This window comes from Halichoerus grypus, chromosome 3 (assembly GCF_964656455.1).
Source record: "Halichoerus grypus chromosome 3, mHalGry1.hap1.1, whole genome shotgun sequence".
Lineage (NCBI taxonomy): Eukaryota > Metazoa > Chordata > Mammalia > Carnivora > Phocidae > Halichoerus > Halichoerus grypus.
The window spans coordinates 180,994,725-181,004,133 of record NC_135714.1 but is presented as its reverse complement, the minus strand read 5'-3'; positions in this window follow the sequence as shown (position 1 = coordinate 181,004,133).

Below are 9,409 nucleotides of genomic sequence, written 5' to 3'. Positions count from 1 at the left end.
TTACTTATTGTGAATTTTCTTTGCGAACAAACACACACACACACACACCCCTCTTAACAGCTATTGCTGTATGTATTTTACAGTATTTCTAAAATGACCGTATATAACTTTTATGAAGAAAACATTTTAATAAAATTTCCTTTAAAGGGGGATGTTGCATCTGCACAAAAACTGACTGTGGATGCAGAGATTCTCCGCAGATGAGAGGCTCGAGGTTGGTGAGGAAAACGTACGTGGGATGTTGGCAATAATTTTTCAATGTGTGAGACCTGGGGACCTCTCAGGTGCAAGGGGGTAACCTTGTTGGTGGTGCTATGAGGTACCATGAGGTCCTGAGGGGAGTGTGTGGTGAGGGATGAATTCCTCCTGTGGGGGTGGGGGTGGGGTGGGGGTGGAGATGGTGCTAGAGAGCAGAGTCTTGAAGAAGTTTAGTGACTTTTAGGGCGGCTGTGAGGTTAGAATGGCAAGAGAAAATACTTCTCAGTCCCCCCCCTGGGCTGCTGTGAATGAAAATGGGAGGAAGGATGAGGTTTGTGGGCAGAGGGGAAAGCTCCCGTGGTTCACCACAGGAAGGCAGGCCACACCTGCCTAGAGGCGCCTCCGCGTCCTCAAGATCCCAGCATCCCTTTCTGTATTAGTTATCTATTGGTGCATAACCTCAAAACTTAGTGGCTTAACACAATGATAAACATTTACTACCTCAGAGTTTCTGTGGGTAAGGAATTCAGGAGTGAATTTGCACGATAATTCTGGCTTGGGATCTCTCACGCGGTTGCAATCCAGATGTCTGCCAGGGCTGCAGTCACAGGATTGACAGGGACTGGAGGATCCACTTCCCAAAAAGCTCCCTCATACAGCTGGGGTACTGGTCCTAGCTGTTGGCAAGAGGCCTCGGTTGCTTGCCAGCCACCATAGGGTTGTGTCCCCCCAGCCCCAGAGAAAGTGATCCAAGAGAGAGCAAGGTAGATGCTGCAGTGTCTTTTATGACCTAGTCTCAGAAGTCACACACTGTATCCATAATATCCTATTGATTACACGGTTGGCCCTATTCAATGTGAAAGAGAATTACAAAACCGGGAGTTAAGGATCACTGGGCACCATCTTGGAGGCTGGCTGCCATGCTACACAGAGCTAAGCCACCAGCTACACTGGATTGGATCCGTGGCTGACTGAGTGCCTGGAGACCAACTCTGAGGCTGGGAACTTCCAGAACCTGAGCAATGATATTTTCTTTCTGGACCCTCAAAGTGAAGCATTCAAAATATGCCCAGCCATATTGGGAACCCCCGGGAAAGATGCCGAGGATTATCCCCCAAAGATTAGAAATCCAAGACAAACCTCACTCTACCCTTACTCAACATTTTCCCCAACTCTTTTTTAACCATTTTTTTCCATTTTAAAATAATTTAAACCATTTTCAACCATTTTTTCCTTTTTCATATGAATTTTACATGTCATTAAACGCACAGATCTTAGATATACATTTGCCCAGTTTTGAACAGCGCATAACCCAAACCCCTACAGAAATACAGAAAGTTCCTTCATGATCCTTCCAGGTCAATGCACCCAACACACACACACACACACACACACACACACTTAGGCAACCACTGTTCTGATATCTTTCCACTATAGAGTTTTAAATGTTCTAGAATTCCAAATAAATAGAATCATATAGTATGTACTCTTTTGTGTCTAGTTCTGTCTTTAGTCAGCATGTTGATTCATTCATGTTGTCATGCACCAGTAATTCATCTCCCCTAACATTATTTTTTAAAATTTCAAGTCTACAGAAGCACTGAAAGATAACACAAGGAACCCCTATATACCCTTGACCTAGATCCACCAAGTGTTAATGTTTTGCCCTATTTGCTTTAATACTTCCCATTTCTCTTCCTTTCTTTTTACTGAACCCCCTTGAAAGTTGCAGATATTAGAAAATGTCATCCCTAACTAAATACTTCAGCATGTGCTCCTAAGAACAAAGACATTCTCTACCTAATTACCATACCATTGTCATGGCATTTGACATTGATAAAGTAATATTATCCAATATACAGTCCATATTCAGTTTCTCTCATTCTGCTTAGAGGAGAGCAGGCCCACATCTTGGGACATGTGGTGAGATCTGGGAATGGAGGGTCAGCCGTCCTGACCTTAACCGTTCCTCTTCTCTCTCTCCCCCTCACTTCCCTATAGCCATCCAGGACGCACTAGGCCCTGGCTTGGGTAATGGCCAGCTTTCCTGGGCACTTTACTTCAGCCCTATTTATAGGAACTTCCCTTCCCTCTCTTTGGTTGTCAACCCCTCCATAGTGCACCCCACATGCTCACATGCACCCCTCCCCAGGGATCAGCCTCTGTGAGGGACAGGAAAGAGTTCGTGTCCATTCCTCCAGGTACCATAGACACTGGGACATAATCCCCCTTCCTCCTTTTTTTGTGGTCGAGTCTGACTGCTTAAATAAATCTCCCTCCTCTCAGTACTCTCCCCCAACAACAAGGCACAGGAAAGTTTGCCTGGGCTAAGAGTAAACACATCTTTCGAATACACACACACGCACACGCACACACATGCACACGCACACACGCGCGCATGCACACACATGCACACGCACACACGCACGCACGCGCACACACATGCACACGCACACACACACATACACACGCATACATACTAAAACAGCAGCCTCACACTTGGGTCTGATTCTCCCCACCCCCAGGGCAACCCTCTGAGTCTCCATCAGGGTGAGGCAGGAGCTACGGAGGCCCGCCCAGGTCAGTGCCATACTGACGTGCACAGCCACGGTCCTCCAGCTCTGCAGCATTGCTCTGAGCCCGTGCAACTATCGGAGCCTCCTACTCAACCCCAAAGCCCCGGCCATCCCTCCCAACCTCCCCGCTCCCTTGGCTTCAGGGCAGAAGTAGACACCTTGCTCCAGACAGTACTCCATCATTCTCATTGTTGGTCATTCTAAATATTGACGTTGGGTTCTTCCGCAGTCCCCTGCCTGAGGGCACTGCCCACGTGCAGTGCTGAGCTGCTTGCTGCAGCTGAGACAGAGGTGAGGGACAGGCCCGCGCCTGGAGCCCCGGAGCCAGCGGCGCGCTGGAGGCCTGGCCCATCTCCTAGAGCAGCCTCCCTTCCAAGTGAGCCTCTGCGCCCTGCCCGCCTGCCGGCCTGCAGCCCCTCTGCGCCCTGCCCCCCTTGCCGGCCTGCCCAGAGCGGCCCCTCTGCGCTCTGCCCACCTGCCCAGAGTGGTCTGCGCCCTGCCGCCCTGCCCGCCTGCCCAGAGCGGCCCCTCTGTGCCCTGCCCACCTGCCCAGAGTGGTCTGCGCCCTGCCCCCTTGCCAGCCTGCCTAGAGTGGCCCCTCTGCGCCCTGCCCCCCTGCCCGCCTGCCCAGAGCGACCCTCTGCATCCTGCCCGCCTGCCGGCCTGCCCAGAGCGACCCTCTGTGTCCTGCCCGCCTACCGGCCTGCCCAGAGCGGCCCCTCTGCGCCCAGCCCCCCTGCCCGCCTGCCCAGAGCGACCCTCTGCATCCTGCCTGCCTGCCGGCCTGCCCAGAGTGGTCTGCGCCCTGCCCCACTGCCCGCCTGCCCAGAGCGACCCTCTGCGTCCGGCCCGCCTGCCGGCCTGCCCCGAACAGCCCCTCTGCGTCCTGCCCCCCTGCCCGCCTGCCCAGAACGACCCTCTGCGTCCTGCCCGCCTGCTGGCCTGCCCAGAGCAACCCTCTGCATCCTGCCCACCTGCCGGCCTGCCCCGAGCAGCCCCTCTGCGCCCTGCCCACCTGCCCAGAGTGGTCTGCGCCCTGCCCCCCTGCCTGCCTGCCCAGAGCGGCCCCTCTGCGCCCTGCCCCTCTGCCCGCCTGCCCAGAGCGGACCCTCTGCATCCTGCCCGCCTGCCCGCCTGCCCGCCTGCCCAGAGTGGTCTGCGCCCTGCCCCCCTGCCGGCCTGCCCAGAGCGGCCCCTCTGCGCCCTGCCCCTCTGCCTGCCTGCCCAGAGCGACCCTCTGTGTCCTGACCGCCTGCCAGCCTGCCCTGAGCGGCCCCTCTGCGTCCTGCCCGCCTGCCCGCCTGCCCAGAGCAACCCTCTGCGTCCTGCCCACCTGCCCGCCTGCCCAGAGCGGGTCCTCTGCGCACTGCCCGCCTGCCACCCTGCCCCGAGCGGCCTGCGACTCCGCAAAAGGAGCTGGACGCTCATCGGAAGCCTTCGTTCTAGCCTTGCACCCACGTCTTCCAGCGGGGCCTCGTGGCCAAGCCGCAGCAGCTCCTTCTGCTTCCCTGTCTAGCGGTTGGAAGCAGGGACTCGGAAAAGTAGCTTTTCAGTGCACGGAGATGTGTGACTATCAAAACAGACCTCAACATTTTGGCAGAAAACTCCAGCCCCTCCCCGCTGCACCTGCCTGCTAGTCATAACTTAATTCACCATAGGAGCGCCCCTCCCCCTTCCTCAAAAGCTCGGCACAATCCATTCGGCGAAGGCCACTGCCTTGTCCCCAGGACCTTGTGTCTTTATTTTAGACATTCACACAGTTGGGTTTCCTGCTGGTGTGACGGGTTCAGGAGGAGAGCTGGCCGCCCTGTTGGACCGAGGTAGGGGTAGGGGGAGAGGGGGTGGCTAGCTACCAGGAGAGGCCACCAGGTGTTTTGAAAGCCGACTCAAAAAATAGTCCTTCCGTTATTTCCAGATCCAGGCAAGAGTTCTAACGGAAGGGTGACAGACCCCACGTACAGACCCTTCCTTGAGGGCCCGCACTCATTCAGAGTTCCCCTTTCTATGACTTTATCTGGGTCATTCATTCTAATGGTTGCTCATATATTGCATTAGAGATTTGGGGTGGCTTATGAAAGCATAAAATAAAGATAAGTAACTCAGGTCTGGTATTGGCGCAGAGAAAAGGACAGTCTTATACAGTGGCTAAAAGGGGACCAGAATTCTCTCTGTCCCCTGAAGCCGAAGCTCAAGGGCAAACAATCACTGCATGGGGCCACACAGGGCCCTTAGGTGTGATCAGACTGGGTCTTAGGAATAGAACGTCTTCTCTCAAAACCGAGAACCGAGAAAAATCTCCCCAGTGGGAGCCCCGGTGCACCATCTTATCCGGGAAGACTGCTGATTTTTCATAATAGTCTGGGGCTTTTGTTTTGGTTTGGTTTAGTTTGTGTATGGTTGTGGTTTGTCCCCCAACCCCACTGGTTTTTTTTGTTTTTGTTTTTGTTTTTTTAACTCAAAGTCACAAGTTGGCTCAAATAACACTGCCATGGTAACTAACTCCTTTGGTCGAGAAAGAAAACCGTTAAGTCCTGCAAATGGGCAAGAAAGAATCACAGGAAGAGGGAAAAGATGGGGGGGGGGGCAATTTACAGCTTATCAGGATCAAAGGACAGAAACAGAGCTGCAAAAAACACAAAACCTACAACTCCCACACCGCGAACCGTGTCTGAAACGTGCCTACCCGCAGCACAGTGCCCATCACAGTGACTGGCCCAGAGCAGTTCCAGACTGTTGTCATGTATCCCGCGTGGTTAGCACCTCCTGTTTGCAACTCGCAGTATTTCATCGCTGCTTCCTTGCTCTCTTCACGCGTCTGCGATGCTCTAGGCTCACTCAGCTGCAGTGTTGCAATTTGCCCACAGGTGCTGCCCCCGAACACCCATCAGAGAAGCCTGGACACGCAGAGCTCTTCTCCCCTACTTCACAACTTTCCACAAAACCAAAATGTGGGCAGGGTAAAATCCCAGTTCCTCGCTAGGACATCCCAGGACCTTCAGATTTCATCTAACTCACTTTTTTATGGCCTTAGATCTTACCAATTCAAGCGCCCAGTTCATCCAAGAGGTTTATTGAATATTAAATTTTTTAGAAGGTGCAGTGCTGGGTGCTGGAGGTAAAAGGATGACGGAGCTTTCAGCTCTGCTCTGGAGAAGCTCATTGCCTCATATGCCTAGGAAAAGGCTGAGCTGCTATGTGAAAGCAAAGGGACATCTACACACACACACAGCAGCTTAAAGAAGATTCACTTTTTTTTTTTTTCCACACAAGAGACCATTGTCAGAGGTGAGTAGCCCAGACTGCTGGGGCTGCTCAGTTCTATCAGGTCAGCTGGGGACCTGGCTTCTTCCTATCCTGTTACATCGTCATCCGTAGGATATTGTCCTTGGTCACATGGTCATCGAAGCTGGGTCATGACCACATCCAAGCTTCAGCCTGGGAAAGAGGAAGGGAAAAAGTGGAGAGCAAGCAATTTCCTTTCAAGGAAGAAACAGAGAAGGTGCACCTACCCTTTGATTTACACTCTAGGGCGTGCACCTAGTCATGGGGCTGCCTTTAGCTGCAAGGAAGGCTGGGAATTATAGTCCTTAGCTAGGCAGCCATGTGCCCAGCTAGTAATAAGTTGCAACTAGCAATCTAATCACTGCAACTAGTCAGAAAGCATCTCTCTTTTTTTTCTCACACAACCTGACTTTATTTATAATTGATTGATGAAACAATTTTGTAACTTAGAGCATTGCTAATCAATTGTAATTGCCCAGTCAGGGTAGAGAAATGCCAGTTTGTAGACATTTGGGGTGAAGAGAATGTCCTGTAGCAGTTTACTGTGTGATTTCACACCCCCGGGACATTTCACTGCCCATCAGGGATGACAAGTATTATCACAATGACAACTGAGTTGATAAAATTCCAGTGATACAAAACTTAGTTTATTTTCAAGTTTATTTTTCTCATGAGAATGTGATGTTTCAGTTGGCTACCTTAGGCATGCTTAGAAGCCATTCAGGTGGGAAAATAGGAAGAACATTCCGGAATGTAAAGAGCATGTGTAGAGGCCTGTCGTTATGGCAGGGCCAGGTATATTCATACAATATTCATTATGGGGAGCAGGTATGTGTATGGGGAAGAGAGGCAGGAGAGAAATTGGAGAAACGGAGTGGAACCATATAAGCTAAGCCCTCCCAAGGTGCAGAGCCTCTCCCAAAGATAACCAGAAGAAAGACTTGGACAATTCTCCTGTGAGCTGGCAACCGGCGGTAGGACCCAGTTCACGTGGAATACAACCCACATTTCTGTCTGCCCTATCTTTGGGGCTCCCGACCCGACCGTTGCCAAGCCAAGTTCTCAGAACACAAAAGGAGACCCACAAGAAAGCAATAGCTGCCCCTGAAAAGAGAAAGATCGACAATCAGTGGGTACCAGAAAGCAAATTCGCGAGTCACAATCCAAAGACGGAATTCTTACACATGTTTTTGGCCTGCCAATCTGAACTTGGAAAGGAAGGGACACTGAAATTTTACCTTCCCTGTCACTCAGGCACTAGAGATAGAGACCTGGGAGAGCCAGCTTTGGTAAGAGTCCTCCCCATCTGAGGGCTCCTGCCTGGTTTCCCAGGACCCCTCTGCAGGCTCTACGGTGAGCTCAGTGTCCTGGCGGGTCTCATCCTTGTCCCCAGACACTGTAGTTGAGGAAAAGAAATGTCCCCAATTCCCTTATAGAGAGTGCTTGGCCGAGACCCCTTTCTCTAGGCCACCTCATAAATGAATAAGCTTATCTAGCTTAAAAGTTCTCCTCAGTGGACACCGAAATTCCAGATTATCTTTGGTAAGCTTTACCTGCTTTATTTACCTGAGGCCTCGCACTGGACCCTGTCCAGCTTAAGCTGGACCCAGTCGGACCCCAAACCCAGTCTGGCTTCTCAGTCCCATCCAGCCCATTCCCAGACCCAGTCCGGCTTCTAAGTCGCATCCAGTCCAGTTTCCAAGTCGGGCCAGCCCGTTGCCAGACCCAGTCCGGTTTCTAAGTGGAATCCAGTCCAGTTTCCAAGTCGGACCAGCCCGTTGCCAGACCCAGTCCGGTTTCTAAGTCGAGCCCGCAGTCCAGTTTCCAAGTCGAGCCCAGTCCAGTTTCCAAGTCGGGCCAGCCCGTTGCCAGACCCAGTCCAGTTTCTAAGTGGGATCCAGTCCAGTTTCCAAGTCGGACCAGCCCGTTGCCAGACCCAGTCTGGTTTCTAAGTCGAGCCCAGTCCAGTTTCCAAGTCGGACCAGCCCGTTGCCAGACCCAGTCCGGTTTCTAAGTGGAATCCAGTCCAGTTTCCAAGTCGGACCAGCCCGTTGCCAGACCCAGTCCGGTTTCTAAGTCGAGCCCAGTCCAGTTTCCAAGTCGAGCCCAGTCCAGTTTCCAAGTCGGGCCAGCCCGTTGCCAGACCCAGTCCAGTTTCTAAGTGGGATCCAGTCCAGTTTCCAAGTCGGACCAGCCCGTTGCCAGACCCAGTCTGGTTTCTAAGTCGAGCCCAGTCCAGTTTCCAAGTCGGACCAGCCCGTTGCCAGACCCAGTCCGGTTTCTAAGTCGAGCCCAGTCCAGTTTCCAAGTCAGACCAGCCCGTTGCCAGACCCAGTCCGGTTTCCAAGTCGGGCCAGCCCGTTGCCAGACCCAGTCCGGTTTCTAAGTGGGATCCAGTCCAGTTTCCAAGTCGGACCAGCCCGTTGCCAGACCCAGTCCGGTTTCTAAGTCGAGCCCAGTCCAGTTTCCAAGTCAGACCAGCCCGTTGCCAGACGCAGTCCGGTTTCTAAGTCGAGCCCAGTCCAGTTTCCAAGTCGGACCAGCCGGTTCCCAGACCCAGTCCGGTTTCGAAGTCGAACCCAAGTCCGGTTTCTAAGTCGAACCCAAGTCCAGTTTCTAAGTGGGACCCCAGTTTGACTCTGGCGTATTTCGGGACCCAGTCGGGGGGCGAGAAGAGCTGCTGGAATGAAGTCTGCGAGCCCAGCACGCGGGCTGCAGAGCCGCCCCCGCCCCCCGCCCCCCTGCGGACTTACCCACCACCTCCAGAGGCAGCGCCGGCGCAGAGAGCACCGGGGGCTGAGCAGGTACCTACATGGGGTTGCTCCTTGCGTCTGGGAGCCTCTCGGGGTCTCCTTCAGTTCCCTCTCCCGCCCCAGAACGGTTAAAGATAAACTGAGGCATATTACACATTTCGAGAGTTTATTTGGGCAAAACTCGATTCTAATTGAGCAGCATCCAATCTCGCAGAGAGAGGGGAGCTCTGAGGGGCTGTATAAAGTGAGCGTCTGGGAGAGGCAGAGGGGAGCGGGAACAAGGAGGTGATGCCAGGCAGAAGAGCTGGTTGGTATTTGCGGTTACTTTCCTTTAGGCGATGGCAGGGGCCCATCCACAGACTACCTCCCTACGCTGACCCGCTGATTCCTGGCCGACTGATTTCAGGTTCCGTTCCTGGGAGAGCTGAAACTCTAACTGAGTTAGGTCTCCATTTGGTGACACAAGGCTTAGCATAAACGACTCCGTGTGTGCCTGTTGACTTGTTTTTTAAGACCATGCGACAGTAAAAGTGAGTTTCAAAACACAGATCTGAGCATTGCGCCTTCCTGCCTAGAAGCCTCCATTAGGGTCCCACTGCT